General features: G+C 43.6%; 16 non-coding genes across 16 annotated transcripts; all 16 read right to left on the reverse strand.

Annotated features, from left to right (window-relative positions):
• Nucleotides 1–1,077: 1,077 nt before the first annotated feature.
• On the reverse strand, nucleotides 1,078–1,159 carry trnas-aga (transfer RNA serine (anticodon AGA)). The gene has a single exon. It is a non-coding gene; the product is annotated as a tRNA-Ser (tRNA).
• A 216-nt stretch (nucleotides 1,160–1,375) lies between these two features.
• On the reverse strand, nucleotides 1,376–1,447 carry trnad-guc (transfer RNA aspartic acid (anticodon GUC)). Its single transcript has one exon. It is a non-coding gene; the product is annotated as a tRNA-Asp (tRNA).
• A 1,904-nt stretch (nucleotides 1,448–3,351) lies between these two features.
• trnad-guc (transfer RNA aspartic acid (anticodon GUC)) lies at nucleotides 3,352–3,423 on the reverse strand. The gene has a single exon. It is a non-coding gene; the product is annotated as a tRNA-Asp (tRNA).
• A 1,879-nt stretch (nucleotides 3,424–5,302) lies between these two features.
• On the reverse strand, nucleotides 5,303–5,374 carry trnad-guc (transfer RNA aspartic acid (anticodon GUC)). Its single transcript has one exon. It is a non-coding gene; the product is annotated as a tRNA-Asp (tRNA).
• Nucleotides 5,375–6,954: 1,580 nt separating this feature from the next.
• On the reverse strand, nucleotides 6,955–7,036 carry trnas-aga (transfer RNA serine (anticodon AGA)). Its single transcript has one exon. It is a non-coding gene; the product is annotated as a tRNA-Ser (tRNA).
• Nucleotides 7,037–7,252: 216 nt separating this feature from the next.
• trnad-guc (transfer RNA aspartic acid (anticodon GUC)) lies at nucleotides 7,253–7,324 on the reverse strand. The gene has a single exon. It is a non-coding gene; the product is annotated as a tRNA-Asp (tRNA).
• Nucleotides 7,325–8,904: 1,580 nt separating this feature from the next.
• trnas-aga (transfer RNA serine (anticodon AGA)) lies at nucleotides 8,905–8,986 on the reverse strand. The gene has a single exon. It is a non-coding gene; the product is annotated as a tRNA-Ser (tRNA).
• Nucleotides 8,987–9,202: 216 nt separating this feature from the next.
• On the reverse strand, nucleotides 9,203–9,274 carry trnad-guc (transfer RNA aspartic acid (anticodon GUC)). Its single transcript has one exon. It is a non-coding gene; the product is annotated as a tRNA-Asp (tRNA).
• Nucleotides 9,275–10,853: 1,579 nt separating this feature from the next.
• trnas-aga (transfer RNA serine (anticodon AGA)) lies at nucleotides 10,854–10,935 on the reverse strand. The gene has a single exon. It is a non-coding gene; the product is annotated as a tRNA-Ser (tRNA).
• Nucleotides 10,936–11,151: 216 nt separating this feature from the next.
• Nucleotides 11,152–11,223, reverse strand: trnad-guc (transfer RNA aspartic acid (anticodon GUC)). The gene has a single exon. It is a non-coding gene; the product is annotated as a tRNA-Asp (tRNA).
• Nucleotides 11,224–12,803: 1,580 nt separating this feature from the next.
• trnas-aga (transfer RNA serine (anticodon AGA)) lies at nucleotides 12,804–12,885 on the reverse strand. The gene has a single exon. It is a non-coding gene; the product is annotated as a tRNA-Ser (tRNA).
• Nucleotides 12,886–13,101: 216 nt separating this feature from the next.
• On the reverse strand, nucleotides 13,102–13,173 carry trnad-guc (transfer RNA aspartic acid (anticodon GUC)). The gene has a single exon. It is a non-coding gene; the product is annotated as a tRNA-Asp (tRNA).
• Nucleotides 13,174–14,753: 1,580 nt separating this feature from the next.
• trnas-aga (transfer RNA serine (anticodon AGA)) lies at nucleotides 14,754–14,835 on the reverse strand. The gene has a single exon. It is a non-coding gene; the product is annotated as a tRNA-Ser (tRNA).
• A 216-nt stretch (nucleotides 14,836–15,051) lies between these two features.
• Nucleotides 15,052–15,123, reverse strand: trnad-guc (transfer RNA aspartic acid (anticodon GUC)). Its single transcript has one exon. It is a non-coding gene; the product is annotated as a tRNA-Asp (tRNA).
• Nucleotides 15,124–16,702: 1,579 nt separating this feature from the next.
• On the reverse strand, nucleotides 16,703–16,784 carry trnas-aga (transfer RNA serine (anticodon AGA)). The gene has a single exon. It is a non-coding gene; the product is annotated as a tRNA-Ser (tRNA).
• Nucleotides 16,785–17,000: 216 nt separating this feature from the next.
• trnad-guc (transfer RNA aspartic acid (anticodon GUC)) lies at nucleotides 17,001–17,072 on the reverse strand. The gene has a single exon. It is a non-coding gene; the product is annotated as a tRNA-Asp (tRNA).
• Between the last annotated feature and the right edge of the window lie 390 nt (nucleotides 17,073–17,462).

Consider the following 17,462-nt stretch of genomic DNA (forward strand, 5'->3'; position numbering starts at 1 on the left):
AGAAACAGGGACAGACAGAGTGAGTCAGACTGAGAGAGACAAAGACTCAGACATACAAACACATGCACAGCTCTGTGTAGAGAGAGAGAGAGGCAGAGACCGAGCGACACAGAAACATTTCACAATTTCATTTCATTATCGGTTCAGAGTGACACATAGTTACAGAAAATTGTTGATTCAAACGATGAAAATCGGACATCACTGATCAGAATGGGAGGAAATCTGTGTTAAAATAAATAGAAACCAGGAGTGGGGAAGAACCCACGGTGGAAAACCCTTTGAAGTTTAAGGCCAACGACATAACCACTCGGTTATCCTGGCCCTGTGAGAGCTTGGATTCTGTCTCTGTGACAAACTGGGCTTCAACACCAACCCCACATACAAACACATGCACATAGTCTTTTAGTGAGCATTTACGAACATTTTGAGGAATATTGACACGGGGGCAACTCTCCTACTCTGTTTCGAGTAATGCTCTGGGACCTTTCATATCCACCCGAGGGTGCAGACGGAGCTTCAATTTAACATTTCATCCGAAAGTCAACAGCTTCAAAATTGCAAAATTCCCCAAGTGCTGCACTTGAGTGTTAGCCAAGATGATATGCTCAAGTCCAAGGAGTGCGACTTGAAGACACAAACTCCTGATTCAGTCGAGAATGCTGCCACTGAACCAAAGCCGATACAAAAGTTCACAACCGTATTATTTTCCCCAAGTCTTTTTTATAAGTTCCAGGACATACCAAATTCATGGTGATGATTTCCACAGACAGTTGCACATACACAGAGACAAAAATAGAGATAGACAGACACAGAGACACAGATAACCAAAAATTTACGCGCACCAACGGGCATGCACAGCTGCCTTAGACATCTCGAGGGATAGACAGGCTGAATCACTGTCGCAACTATGACTGATTGTTGCGATTTTTTAATCGGATGTTTCGTGAATATTGCAGATTAATAAAAATGAGAACAAATGTCAGTGTTGAAAGGTGTGGGACGTTATTCCAATTATCACATGATCTGTTTGGTAGCGAACTGGTTAAATTGTGAAATGGAATGAAAAATGCTGAGAATCGTAGTCGGCAGGATTCGAACCTACGCGGGAAAATCCCAATGGATTTCTAGGCCATCGCCTTAACCACTCGGCCACGACTACTGCGTCGCTGGCTTTTTAAACGTTACTCAGAAAAAACTCAGTCATCCATCTCTGTGCAGCAGACGGCCAAAGAATCCTGAAAAAGTCTCCGTTTGCAAAAAATCTGGAAGATGCAAACTCCTCGACCTGTATTTTCACAGTTCGATTTCGCTCTGGAATTTTTAATATGTATCTACCAAGAAACAGAAGTAAAAATCAATGTTTTGAAACATCTGCCTCCCCGTCGGGGAATTGAACCCCGGTCTCCCGCGTGACAGGCGAGGATACTCACCACTATACTAACGAGGAACTGACGGATACCTCGTCTGTCGGAGCAGGAATCGAGCTGTGAACAGAACTGGACACCATGAGAAGTCGACAGACACATTGAGAGACAGAGACAAACCGACAAACAGGGAGAGACAGACACCGAGATAGAGAAAACGAGAGACAGAAAGTGTGAGACTGAGAAGGAGAGGCAGATTGGGTGAGAAAAAGACTCAAACACATACAGAGACAGAGATTTGTGTGTTTGATCTATTAAGAGAGAAAGGGAAAGAGTGAGAGAAAGACAATGATAAAGACAGTGACAAGGAGAGAGACAGATAGAGAGAAAGAGATAGAGACTAAAACAGAAAATGATGGAAATACTTCTCAGGTTAGAGGCAGAGACTAACAGAGACAGGCAAATAAATGGACAGACCGAAATGATGGGAAAGAGAGAGCCAGTCAGACAAAGAATCTGAGAGAATCCCATTGGAACAGACGTGGGCACCGTGAGAAAGAGACAGATTGAGAGACTGAGACAAACGGAGAAACAGGGACAGACAGAGTGAGTCAGACTGAGAGAGACAAAGACTCAGACATACAAACACATGCACAGCTCTGTGTAGAGAGAGAGAGAGGCAGAGACCGAGCGACACAGATACATTTCACAATTTCATTTCATTATCGGTTCAGAGTGACACATAGTTACAGAAAATTGTTGATTCAACCGATGAAAATCGGACATCACTGATCAGAATGGGAGGAAATTTGTGTTAAAATAAATAGAAACCAGGAGTGGGGAAGAACCCACGGTGGAAAACACTTTGAAGTTAAGGCCAACGACATAACCACTCGGTTATCCTGGCCCTGTGAGAGTTTGGATTCTGTCTCTGTGACAAACTGGGCTTCAACCCCAACCCCACATACAAACACATGCACATAGTCTTTTAGTGAGCATTTACGAACATTTTTAGTAATATTTACACGGGGGCAACTCTCCTACTCTGTTTCGAGTAATGCTCTGGGACCTTTCATATCCACCCGAGGGTGCAGACGGAGCTTCAATTTAACATTTCATCCGAAAGTCAACAGCTTCAACATTGCAAAATTCCCCAAGTGCTGCACTTGAGTGTTAGCCAAGATGATATGCTCAAGTCCAAGGAGTGCGACTTGAACACACAAACTCCTGATTCAGTCGAGAATGCTGCCACTGAACCAAAGCCGATACAAAAGTTCACAACCGTATTATTTTCCCCAAGTCTTTTTTATAAGTTCCAGGACATACCAAATTCATGGTGATGATTTCCACAGACAGTTGCACATACACAGAGACAAAAATAGAGATAGACAGACACAGAGACACAGATAACCAAAAATTTACACGCACCAACGGGCATGCACAGCTGCCTTAGACATCTCGAGGGATAGACAGGCTGAATCACTGTCGCAACTATGACTGATTGTTGCGATTTTTTAATCGGATGTATCGTGAATATTGCAGATTAATAAAAATGAGAACAAATGTCAGTGTTGAAAGGTGTGGGACGTTATTCCAATTATCACATGATCTGTTTGGTTGCGAACTGGTTAAATTGTGAAATGGAATGAAAAATGCTGAGAATCGTAGTCGGCAGGATTCGAACCTGCGCGGGAAAATCCCAATGGGTTTCTAGGCCATCGCTTTAACCACTCGGCCACGACTACTGTGTCGCTGGCTTTTTAAACGTTACTTGGAAAAAACTCAGTCATCCATCTCTGTGCAGCAGACGGCCAAAGAATCGTGAAAAAGTCTCCGTTTGCAAAAAATCTGGAAGATGCAAACTCCTCGACCTGTATTTTCACAGTTCGATTTCGCTCTGTATTTTCACAGTTCGATTTCGCTCTGGAATTTTTAATATGTATCTACCAAGAAACAGAAGTAAAAATTAACATTTTGAAACATCTGCCTCCCCGTCGGGGAATTGAACCCCGGTCTCCCGCGTGACAGGCGGGGATACTCACCACTACACTAACGAGGAACTGACGGATAGCTGCTCTGTCGGAGCAGGAATCGAGCTGTGAACAGAACTGGACACCATGAGAAGTGGACAGACACATTGAGAGACAGAGACAAACCGACAAACAGGGAGAGACAGACACCGAGATTGAGACAATGAGAGACAGAAAGTGTGAGACTGAGAAGGAGAGGCAGATTGGGTGAGAAAAAGACTCAAACACATACAGAGACAGAGATTTGTGTGTTTGATCTATTAAGAGAGAAAGGGAAAGAGTGAGAGAAAGACAATGATAAAGACAGTGATAAGGAGAGAGACAGATAGAGAGAAAGAGATCGAGACTAAAACAGAAAATGATGGAAATACTTCTCAGGTTAGAGGCAGGGACTAACAGAGACAGGCAAAGAAATGGACAGACCGAAATGATGGGAAAGAGAGAGCCAGTCAGACAAAGAATCTGAGAGAATCTCACTGGAACAGACGTGGGCACCGTGAGAAAGAGACAGATTGAGAGACTGAGACAAACGGAGAAACAGGGACAGACAGTGTGAGTCAGACTGAGAGAGACAAAGACTCAGACATACAAACACATAAACAGCTCTGTGGAGAGAGAGAGAGAGGCAGAGACCGAGCGACACAGATACATTTCACAATTTCGTTTCATTATCGGTTCAGAGTGACACATAGTTACAGAAAATTGTTGATTCAACCGATGAAAATCGGACATCACTGATCAGAATGGGAGGAAATCTGTGTTAAAATAAATAGAAACCAGGAGTGGGGAAGAACCCACGGTGGAAAACCCTTTGAAGTTTAAGGCCAACGACATAACCACTCGGTTACCCTGGCCCTGTGAGAGCTTGGATTCTGTTTCTGTGACAAACTGGGCTTCAACCCCAACCCCACATACAAACACATGCACATAGTCTTTTCGTGAGCATTTACGAACATTTTGAGGAATATTGACACGGGGTCAACTCTCCTACTCTGTTTCGAGTAATGCTCTGGGACCTTTCATATCCACCCGAGGGTGCAGACGGAGCTTCAATTTAACATTTCATCCGAAAGTCAACAGCTTCAACATTGCAAAATTCCCCAAGTGCTGCACTTGAGTGTTAGCCAAGATGATATGCTCAAGTCCAAGGAGTGCGACTTGAACACACAAACTCCTGATTTAGTCGAGAATGCTGCCACTGAACCAAAGCCGATACAAAAGTTCACAACCGTATTATTTTCCCCAAGTCTTTTTTATAAGTTTCAGGACATACCAAATTCATGGTGATGATTTCCTCAGACAGTTGCACATACACAGAGACAAAAATAGAGATAGACAGACACAGAGACACACATAAGCAAAAATTTACACGCACCAACGGGCATGCACAGCTGCCTTAGACATCTCGAGGGATAGACAGGCTGAATCAGTGTCGCAACTTTGACTGATTGTTGCGATTTTTTAATCGGATGTATCGTGAATATTGCAGATTAATAAAAATGAGAACAAATGTCAGTGTTGAAAGGTCTGGGACGTTATTCCAATTATCACATGATCAGTTTGGTAGAGAACTGGTTAAATTGTGAAATGGAATGAAAAATGCTGCGAATCGGAGTCGGCAGGATTCGAACCTGCGCGGGAAAATCCCAATGGATTTCTAGCCCATCGCCTTAACCACTCGGCCACGACTACGGTGTCGCTGGCTTTTTAAACGTTACTCAGAAAAAACTCAGTCATCCATCTCTGTGCAGCAGACGGCCAAAGTATCCTGAAAAAGTCTCCGTTTGCTAAAAATCTGGAAGAGGCAAACTCCTCCACATGTATCTTCACAGTTCGATTTCGCTCTGGAATTTTTAATATGTATCTACCAAGAAACAGAAGTAAAAATCAACATTTTGAAACATCTGCCTCCCCGTCGGGGAATTGAACCCCGGTCTCCCACGTGACAGGCGGGGATACTCACCACTATACTAACGAGGAACTGACGGATAGCTGCTCTGTCGGAGCAGGAATCGAGCTGTGAACAGAACTGGACACCATGAGAAGTCGACAGACACATTGAGAGACAGAGACAAACCGACAAACAGGGAGAGACAGACACCGAGATAGAGACAACGAGAGACAGAAAGTGTGAGACTGAGAAGGAGAGGCAGATTGGGTGAGAAAAAGACTCAAACACATACAGAGACAGAGATTTGTGTGTTTGATCTATTAAGAAAGAAAGGGAAAGAGTGAGAGAAAGACAATGATAAAGACAGTGACAAGGAGAGAGACAGATAGAGAGAAAGAGATAGTGACTAAAATAGAAAATGATGGAAATACTTCTCAGGTTAGAGGCAGGGACTAACAGAGACAGGCAAAGAAATGGACAGACCGAAATGATGGGAAAGAGAGAGCCAGTCAGACAAAGAATCTGAGAGAATCCCATTGGAACAGTCGTGGGCACCGTGAGAAAGAGACAGATTGAGAGATTGAGACAAACGGAGAAACAGTGACAGACAGAGTGAGTCAGACTGAGAGAGACAAAGACTCAGACATACAAACACATACACAGCTCTGTGGAGAGAGAGAGAGAGGCAGAGACCGAGCGACACAGATACATTTCACAATTTCATTTCATTATCGGTTCAGAGTGACACATAGTTACAGAAAATTGTTGATTCAACCGATGAAAATCGGACATCACTGATCAAAATGGGAGGAAATCTGTGTAAAATAAATAGAAACCAGGAGTGGGGAAGAACCCACGGTGGAAAACCCATTGAAGTTTAAGGCCAACGACATAACCACTCGGTTATCCTGGCCCTGTGAGAGTTTGGATTCTGTCTCTGTGACAAACTGGGCTTCAACCCCAACCCCACATACAAACACATGCACATAGTCTTTTAGTGAGCATTTACGAACATTTTGAGGAATATTGACACGGGGGCAACTCTCCTACTCTGTTTCGAGTAATGCTCTGGGACCTTTCATATCCACCCGAGGGTGCAGAAGGAGCTTCAATTTAACATTTCATCCGAAAGTCAACAGCTTCAACATTGCAAAATTCCCCAAGTGCTGCACTTGAGTGTTAGCCAAGATGATATGCTCAAGTCCAAGGAGTGCGACTTGAACACACAAACTCCTGATTCAGTCGAGAATGCTGCCACTGAACCAAAGCCGATACAAAAGTTCACAACCGTATTATTTTCCCCAAGTCTTTTTTATAAGTTCCAGGACATACCAAATTCATGGTGATGATTTCCACAGACAGTTGCACATACACAGAGACAAAAATAGAGATAGACAGACACAGAGACACACATAAGCAAAAATTTACACGCACCAACGGGCATGCACAGCTGCCTTAGACATCTCGAGGGATAGACAGGCTGAATCAGTGTCGCAACTTTGACTGATTGTTGCGATTTTTTAATCGGATGTATCGTGAATATTGCAGATGAATAAAAATGAGAACAAATGTCAGTGTTGAAAGGTCTGGGACGTTATTCCAATTATCACATGATCAGTTTGGTGGCGAACTGGTTAAATTGTGAAATGGAATGAAAAATGCTGCGAATCGTAGTCGGCAGGATTCGAACCTGCGCGGGAAAATCCCAATGGATTTCTAGTCCATCGCCTTAACCACTCGGCCACGACTACGGTGTCGCTGGCTTTTTAAACGTTACTCAGAAAAAACTCAGTCATCCATCTCTGTGCAGCAGACGGCCAAAGAATCCTGAAAAAGTCTCCGTTTGCAAAAAATCTGGAAGAGGCAAACTCCTCCACATGTATTTTCACAGTTCGATTTCGCTCTGGAATTTTTAATATGTATCTACCAAGAAACAGAAGTAAAAATCAACATTTTGAAACATCTGCCTCCCCGTCGGGGAATTGAACCCCGGTCTCCCGCGTGACAGGCGGGGATACTCACCACTATACTAACGAGGAACTGACGTATAGCTGCTCTGTCGGAGCAGGAATCGAGCTGTGAACAGAACTGGACACCATGAGAAGTCGACAGACACATTGAAAGACAGAGACAAACCGACAAACAGGGAGAGACAGACACCGAGATAGAGACAACGAGAGACAGAAAGTGTGAGACTGAGAAGGAGAGGCAGATTGGGTGAGAAAAAGACTCAAACACATACAGAGACAGAGATTTGTGTGTTTGATCTATTAAGAAAGAAAGGGAAAGAGTGAGAGAAAGACAATGATAAAGACAGTGACAAGGAGAGAGACAGATAGAGAGAAAGAGATAGAGACTAAAATAGAAAATGATGGAAATACTTCTCAGGTTAGAGGCAGGGACTAACAGAGACAGGCAAAGAAATGGACAGACCGAAATGATGGGAAAGAGAGAGCCAGTCAGACAAAGAATCTGAGAGAATCCCATTGGAACAGACGTGGGCACCGTGAGAAAGAGACAGATTGAGAGATTGAGACAAACGGAGAAACAGGGACAGACAGAGTGAGTCAGACTGAGAGAGACAAAGACTCAGACATACAAACACATACACAGCTCTGTGGAGAGAGAGAGAGAGGCAGAGACCGAGCGACACAGATACATTTCACAATTTCATTTCATTATCGGTTCAGAGTGACACATAGTTACAGAAAATTGTTGATTCAACCGATGAAAATCGGACATCACTGATCAGAATGGGAGGAAATCTGTGTAAAATAAATAGAAACCAGGAGTGGGGAAGAACCCACGGTGGAAAACCCTTTGAAGTTTAAGGCCAACGACATAACCACTCGGTTATCCTGGCCCTGTGAGAGTTTGGATTCTGTCTCTGTGACAAACTGGGCTTCAACCCCAACCCCACATACAAACACATGCACATAGTCTTTTAGTGAGCATTTACGAACATTTTGAGGAATATTGACACGGGGGCAACTCTCCTACTCTGTTTCGAGTAATGCTCTGGGACCTTTCATATCCACCCGAGGGTGCAGACGGAGCTTCAATTTAACATTTCATCCGAAAGTCAACAGCTTCAACATTGCAAAATTCCCCAAGTGCTGCACTTGAGTGTTAGCCAAGATGATATGCTCAAGTCCAAGGAGTGCGACTTGAACACACAAACTCATGATTCAGTCGAGAATGCTGCCACTGAACCAAAGCCGATACAAAAGTTCACAACCGTATTATTTTCCCCAACTCTTTTTTATAAGTTCCAGGACATACCAAATTCATGGTGATGATTTCCACAGACAGTTGCACATACACAGAGACAAAAATAGAGATAGACAGACACAGAGACACACATAAGCAAAAATTTACACGCACCAACGGGCATGCACAGCTGCCTTAGACATCTCGAGGGATAGACAGGCTGAATCAGTGTCGCAACTTTGACTGATTGTTGCGATTTTTTAATCGGATGTATCGTGAATATTGCAGATGAATAAAAATGAGAACAAATGTCAGTGTTGAAAGGTCTGGGACGTTATTCCAATTATCACATGATCAGTTTGGTAGCGAACTGGTTAAATTGTGAAATGGAATGAAAAATGCTGCGAATCGTAGTCGGCAGGATTCGAACCTGCGCGGGAAAATCCCAATGGATTTCTAGTCCATCGCCTTAACCACTCGGCCACGACTACGGTGTCGCTGGCTTTTTAAACGTTACTCAGAAAAAACTCAGTCATCCATCTCTGTGCAGCAGACGGCCAAAGAATCCTGAAAAAGTCTCCGTTTGCTAAAAATCTGGAAGAGGCAAACTCCTCCACATGTATTTTCACAGTTCGATTTCGCTCTGGAATTTTTAATATGTATCTACCAAGAAACAGAAGTAAAAATCAACATTTTGAAACATCTGCCTTCCCGTCGGGGGTTCGAACCCCGGTCTCCCGCGTGACAGGCGGGGATACTCACCACTATACTAACGAGGAACTGACGGATAGCTGCTCTGTCGGAGCAGGAATCGAGCTGTGAACAGAACTGAACACCATGAGAAGTCGACAGACACATTGAGAGACAGAGACAAACCGACAAACAGGGAGAGACAGACACCGAGATAGAGACAACGAGAGACAGAAAGTGTGAGACTGAGAAGGAGAGGCAGATTGGGTGAGAAAAAGACTCAAACACATACAGAGACAGAGATTTGTGTGTTTGATCTATTAAGAGAGAAAGGGAAAGAGTGAGAGAAAGACAATGATAAAGACAGTGACAAGGAGAGAGACAGATAGAGAGAAAGAGATAGAGACTAAAACAGAAAATGATGGAAATACTTCTCAGGTTAGAGGCAGGGACTAACAGAGACAGGCAAAGAAATGGACAGACCGAAATGATGGGAAAGAGAGAGCCAGTCAGACAAAGAATCTGAGAGAATCCCATTGGAACAGACGTGGGCACCGTGAGAAAGAGACAGATTGAGAGACTGAGACAAACGGAGAAACAGTGACAGACAGAGTGAGTCAGACTGAGAGAGACAAAGACTCAGACATACAAACACATACACAGCTCTGTGGAGAGAGAGAGAGAGGCAGAGACCGAGCGACACAGATACATTTCACAATTTCATTTCATTATCGGTTCAGAGTGACACATATTTACAGAAAATTGTTGATTCAACCGATGAAAATCGGACATCACTGATCAGAATGGGAGGAAATCTGTGTAAAATAAATAGAAACCAGGAGTGGGGAAGAACCCACGGTGGAAAACCCTTTGAAGTTTAAGGCCAACGACATAACCACTCGGTTATCCTGGCACTGTGAGAGTTTGGATTCTGTCTCTGTGACAAACTGGGCTTCAACCCCAACCCCACATACAAACACATGCACATAGTCTTTTAGTGAGCATTTACGAACATTTTGAGGAATATTGACACGGGGGCAACTCTCCTACTCTGTTTCGAGTAATGCTCTGGGACCTTTCATATCCACCCGAGGGTGCAGACGGAGCTTCAATTTAACATTTCATCCGAAAGTCAACAGCTTCAACATTGCAAAATTCCCCAAGTGCTGCACTTGAGTGTTAGCCAAGATGATATGCTCAAGTCCAAGGAGTGCGACTTGAACACACAAACTCCTGATTCAGTCGAGAATGCTGCCACTGAACCAAAGCCGATACAAAAGTTCACAACCGTATTATTTTCCCCAAGTCTTTTTTATAAGTTCCAGACATACCAAATTCATGGTGATGATTTCCACAGACAGTTGAACATACACAGAGACAAAAATAGAGATAGACAGACACAGAGACACATATAACCAAAAATTTACACGCACCAACGGGCATGCACAGATGCCTTAGACATCTCGAGGGATAGACAGGCTGAATCACTGTCGCAACTTTGACTGATTGTTACGATTTTTTAAACGGATGTATCGTGAATATTGCAGATTAATAAAAATGAGAACAAATGTCAGTGTTGAAAGGTGTGGGACGTTATTCCAATTATCACATGATCAGTTTGGTCGAGAACTGGTTAAATTGTGAAATGGAATGAAAAATGCTGAGAATCGTAGTCGGCAGGATTCGAACCTGCGCGGGAAAATCCCAATGGATTTCTAGTCCATCGCCTTAACCACTCGGCCACGACTACTGTGTCGCTGGCTTTTTAAACGTTACTCAGAAAAAACTCAGTCATCCATCTCTGTGCAGCAGACGGCCAAAGAATCCTGAAAAAGTCTCCGTTTGCTAAAAATCTGGAAGAGGCAAACTCCTCTACCTGTATTTTCACAGTTCGATTTCGCTCTGGAATTTTTAATATGTATCTACCAAGAAACAGAAGGAAAAATCAACATTTTAAAACATCTGCCTCCCCGTCAGGGAATTGAACCCCGGTCTCCCGCGTGACAGGCGGGGATACTCACCACTACACTAACGAGGAACTGACGGATAGCTGCTCTGTCGGAGCAGGAATCGAGCTGTGAACAGAACTGGACACCATGAGAAGTCGACAGACACATTGAGAGACAGAGACAAACCGACAAACAGGGAGAGACAGACACCGAGATAGAGACAATGAGAGACAGAAAGTGTGAGACTGAGAAGGAGAGGCAGATTGGGTGAGAAAAAGACTCAAACACATACAGAGACAGAGATTTGTGTGTTTGATCTATTATGAGAGAAAGGGAAAGAGTGAGAGAAAGACAATGATAAAGACAGTGACAAGGAGAGAGACAGATAGAGAGAAAGAGATAGAGACTAAAACAGAAAATGATGGAAATACTTCTCAGGTTAGAGGCAGGGACTAACAGAGACAGGCAAAGAAATGGACAGACCGAAATGATGGGAAAGAGAGAGCCAGTCAGACAAAGAATCTGAGAGAATCCCATTGGAACAGACGTGGGCACCGTGAGAAAGAGACAGATTGAGAGACTGAGACAAACGGAGAAACAGGGACAGACAGAGTGAGTCAGACTGAGAGAGACAAAGACTCAGACATACAAACACATACACAGCTCTGTGGAGAGAGAGAGAGAGGCAGAGACCGAGCGACACAGATACATTTCACAATTTCATTTCATTATCGGTTCAGAGTGACACATAGTTACAGAAAATTGTTGATTCAACCGATGAAAATCGGACATCACTGATCAGAATGGGAGGAAATCTGTGTAAAATAAATAGAAACCAGGAGTGGGGAAGAACCCACGGTGGAAAACCCTTTGAAGTTTAAGGCCAACGACATAACCACTCGGTTATCCTGGCCCTGTGAGAGTTTGGATTCTGTCTCTGTGACAAACTGGGCTTCAACCCCAACCCCACATACAAACACATGCACATAGTCTTTTAGTGAGCATTTACGAACATTTTGAGGAATATTGACACGGGGGCAACTCTCCTACTCTGTTTCGAGTAATGCTCTGGGACCTTTCATATCCACCCGAGGGTGCAGACGGAGCTTCAATTTAACATTTCATCCGAAAGTCAACAGCTTCAACATTGCAAAATTCCCCAAGTGCTGCACTTGAGTGTTAGCCAAGATGATATGCTCAAGTCCAAGGAGTGCGACTTGAACACACAAACTCCTGATTCAGTCGAGAATGCTGCCACTGAACCAAAGCCGATACAAAAGTTCACAACCGTATTTTTTTCCCCAAGTCTTTTTTAAAAGTTCCAGGACATACCAAATTCATGGTGATGATTTCCACAGACAGTTGCACATACACAGAGACAAAAATAGAGATAGACAGACACAGAGACACACATAAGCAAAAATTTACACGCACCAACGGGCATGCACAGCTGCCTTAGACATCTCGAGGGATAGACAGGCTGAATCAGTGTCGCAACTTTGACTGATTGTTGCGATTTTTTAATCGGATGTATCGTGAATATTGCAGATGAATAAAAATGAGAACAAATGTCAGTGTTGAAAGGTCTGGGACGTTATTCCAATTATCACATGATCAGTTTGGTCGAGAACTGGTTAAATTGTGAAATGGAATGAAAAATGCTGCGAATCGTAGTCGGCAGGATTCGAACCTGCGCGGGAAAATCCCAATGGATTTCTAGTCCATCGCCTTAACCACTCGGCCACGACTACGGTGTCGCTGGCTTTTTAAACGTCACTCAGAAAAAACTCAGTCATCCATCTCTGTGCAGCAGACGGCCAAAGTATCCTGAAAAAGTCTCCGTTTGCTAAAAATCTGGAAGAGGCAAACTCCTCCACATGTATTTTCACAGTTCGATTTCGCTCTGGAATTTTTAATATGTATCTACCAAGAAACAGAAGTAAAAATCAACATTTTGAAACATCTGCCTCCCCGTCGGGGAATTGAACCCCGGTCTCCCACGTGACAGGCGGGGATACTCACCACTATACTAACGAGGAACTGACGGATAGCTGCTCTGTCGGAGCAGGAATCGAGCTGTGAACAGAACTGGACACCATGAGAAGTCGACAGACACATTGAGAGACAGAGACAAACCGACAAACAGGGAGAGACAGACACCGAGATAGAGACAACGAGAGACAGAAAGTGTGAGACTGAGAAGGAGAGGCAGATTGGGTGAGAAAAAGACTCAAACACATACAGAGACAGAGATTTGTGTGTTTGATCTATTAAGAAAGAAAGGGAAAGAGTGAGAGAAAGACAATGATAAAGACAGTGACAAGGAGAGAGACAGATAGAGAGAAAGAGATAGTGACTAAAATAGAAAATGATGGAAATACTTCTCAGGTAAGAGGCAGGGACTAACAGAGACAGGCAAAGAAATGGACAGACCGAAATGATGGGAAAGAGAGAGCCAGTCAGACAAAGAATCTGAGAGAATCCCATTGGAACAGTCGTGGGCACCGTGAGAAAGAGACAGATTGAGAGATTGAGACAAACGGAGAAACAGTGACAGACAGAGTGAGTCAGACTGAGAGAGACAAAGACTCAGACATACAAACACATACACAGCTCTGTGGAGAGAGAGAGAGAGGCAGAGACCGAGCGACACAGATACATTTCACAATTTCATTTCATTATCGGTTCAGAGTGACACATAGTTACAGAAAATTGTTGATTCAACCGATTAAAATCGGACATCACTGATCAGAATGGGAGGAAATCTGTGTAAAATAAATAGAAACCAGGAGTGGGGAAGAACCCACGGTGGAAAACCCTTTGAAGTTTAAGGCCAACGACATAACCACTCGGTTATCCTGGCCCTGTGAGAGTTTGGATTCTGTCTCTGTGACAAACTGGGCTTCAACCCCAACCCCACATACAAACACATGCACATAGTCTTTTAGTGAGCATTTACGAACATTTTGAGGAATATTGACACGGGGGCAACTCTCCTACTCTGTTTCGAGTAATGCTCTGGGACCTTTCATATCCACCCGAGGGTGCAGACGGAGCTTCAATTTAACATTTCATCCGAAAGTCAACAGCTTCAACATTGCAAAATTCCCCAAGTGCTGCACTTGAGTGTTAGCCAAGATGATATGCTCAAGTCCAAGGAGTGCGACTTGAACACACAAACTCCTGATTCAGTCGAGAATGCTGCCACTGAACCAAAGCCGATACAAAAGTTCACAACCGTATTTTTTTCCCCAAGTCTTTTTTAAAAGTTCCAGGACATACCAAATTCATGGTGATGATTTCCACAGACAGTTGCACATACACAGAGACAAAAATAGAGATAGACAGACACAGAGACACACATAAGCAAAAATGTACACGCACCAACGGGCATGCACAGCTGCCTTAGACATCTCGAGGGATAGACAGGCTGAATCAGTGTCGCAACTTTGACTGATTGTTGCGATTTTTTAATCGGATGTATCGTGAATATTGCAGATGAATAAAAATGAGAACAAATGTCAGTGTTGAAAGGTCTGGGACGTTATTCCAATTATCACATGATCAGTTTGGTGGCGAACTGGTTAAATTGTGAAATGGAATGAAAAATGCTGTGAATCGTAGTCGGCAGGATTCGAACCTGCGCGGGAAAATCCCAATGGATTTCTAGTCCATCGCCTTAACCACTCGGCCACGACTACGGTGTCGCTGGCTTTTTAAACGTTACTCAGAAAAAACTCAGTCATCCATCTCTGTGCAGCAGACGGCCAAAGAATCCTGAAAAAGTCTCCGTTTGCTAAAAATCTGGAAGAGGCAAACTCCTCCACATGTATTTTCACAGTTCGATTTCGCTCTGGAATTTTTAATATGTCTCTACCAAGAAACAGAAGTAAAAATCAACATTTTGAAACATCTGCTTCCCCGTCGGGGAATTGAACCCCAGTCTCCCACGTGACAGGCGGGGATACTCACCACTATACTAACGAGGAACTGACGGATAGCTGCTCTGTCGGAGCAGGAATCGAGCTGTGAACAGAACTGGACACCATGAGAAGTCGACAGACACATTGAGAGACAGAGACAAACCGACAAACAGGGAGAGACAGACACCGAGATAGAGACAACGAGAGACAGAAAGTGTGAGACTGAGAAGGAGAGGCAGATTGGGTGAGAAAAAGACTCAAACACATACAGAGACAGAGATTTGTGTGTTTGATCTATTAAGAAAGAAAGGGAAAGAGTGAGAGAAAGACAATGATAAAGACAGTGACAAGGAGAGAGACAGATAGAGAGAAAGAGATAGAGACTAAAATAGAAAATGATGGAAATACTTCTCAGGTTAGAGGCAGGGACTAACAGAGACAGGCAAAGAAATGGACAGACCGAAATGATGGGAAAGAGAGAGCCAGTCAGACAAAGAATCTGAGAGAATCCCATTGGAACAGACGTGGGCACCGTGAGAAAGAGACAGATTGAGAGATTGAGACAAACGGAGAAACAGTGACAGACAGAGTGAGTCAGACTGAGAGAGACAAAGACTCAGACATACAAACACATACACAGCTCTGTGGAGAGAGAGAGAGAGGCAGAGACCGAGCGACACAGATACATTTCACAATTTCATTTCATTATCGGTTCAGAGTGACACATAGTTACAGAAAATTGTTGATTCAACCGATGAAAATCGGACATCACTGATCAGAATGGGAGGAAATCTGTGTAAAATAAATAGAAACCAGGAGTGGGGAAGAACCCACGGTGGAAAACCCTTTGAAGTTTAAGGCCAACGACATAACCACTCGGTTATCCTGGCCCTGTGAGAGTTTGGATTCTGTCTCTGTGACAAACTGGGCTTCAACCCCAACCCCACATAGAAACACATGCACATAGTCTTTTAGTGAGCATTTACGAACATTTTGAGGAATATTGACACGGGGGCAACTCTCCTACTCTGTTTCGAGTAATGCTCTGGGACCTTTCATATCCACCCGAGGGTGCAGACGGAGCTTCAATTTAACATTTCATCCGAAAGTCAACAGCTTCAACATTTCAAAATTCCCCAAGTGCTGCACTTGAGTGTTAGCCAAGATGATATGCTCAAGTCCAAGGAGTGCGACTTGAACACACAAACTCCTGATTCAGTCGAGAATGCTGCCACTGAACCAAAGCCGATACAAAAGTTCACAACCGTATTATTTTCCCCAAGTCTTTTTTATAAGTTCCAGACATACCAAATTCATGGTGATGATTTCCACAGACAGTTGAACATACACAGAGACAAAAATAGAGATAGACAGACACAGAGACACACATAAGCAAAAATTTACACGCACCAACGGGCATGCACAGATGCCTTAGACATCTCGAGGGATAGACAGGCTGAATCACTGTCGCAACTTTGACTGATTGTTACGATTTTTTAAACGGATGTATCGTGAATATTGCAGATTAATAAAAATGAGAACAAATGTCAGTGTTGAAAGGTGTGGGACGTTATTCCAATTATCACATGATCAGTTTGGTCGAGAACTGGTTAAATTGTGAAATGGAATGAAAAATGCTGAGAATCGTAGTCGGCAGGATTCGAACCTGCGCGGGAAAATCCCAATGGATTTCTAGTCCATCGCCTTAACCACTCGGCCACGACTACTGTGTCGCTGGCTTTTTAAACGTTACTCAGAAAAAACTCAGTCATCCATCTCTGTGCAGCAGACGGCCAAAGAATCCTGAAAAAGTCTCCGTTTGCTAAAAATCTGGAAGAGGCAAACTCCTCTACCTGTATTTTCACAGTTCGATTTCGCTCTGGAATTTTTAATATGTATCTACCAAGAAACAGAAGGAAAAATCAACATTTTAAAACATCTGCCTCCCCGTCGGGGAATTGAACCCCGGTCTCCCGCGTGACAGGCGGGGATACTCACCACTACACTAACGAGGAACTGACGGATAGCTGCTCTGTCGGAGCAGGAATCGAGCTGTGAACAGAACTGGACACCATGAGAAGTCGACAGACACATTGAGAGACAGAGACAAACCGACAAACAGGGAGAGACAGACACCGAGATAGAGACAATGAGAGACAGAAAGTGTGAGACTGAGAAGGAGAGGCAGATTGGGTGAGAAAAAGACTCAAACACATACAGAGACAGAGATTTGTGTGTTTGATCTATTATGAGAGAAAGGGAAAGAGTGAGAGAAAGACAATGATAAAGACAGTGACAAGGAGAGAGACAGATAGAGAGAAAGAGATAGAGACTAAAACAGAAAATGATGGAAATACTTCTCAGGTTAGAGGCAGGGACTAACAGAGACAGGCAAAGAAATGGAC

This window comes from Pristiophorus japonicus, unplaced genomic scaffold (assembly GCF_044704955.1).
Source record: "Pristiophorus japonicus isolate sPriJap1 unplaced genomic scaffold, sPriJap1.hap1 HAP1_SCAFFOLD_685, whole genome shotgun sequence".
Lineage (NCBI taxonomy): Eukaryota > Metazoa > Chordata > Chondrichthyes > Pristiophoridae > Pristiophorus > Pristiophorus japonicus.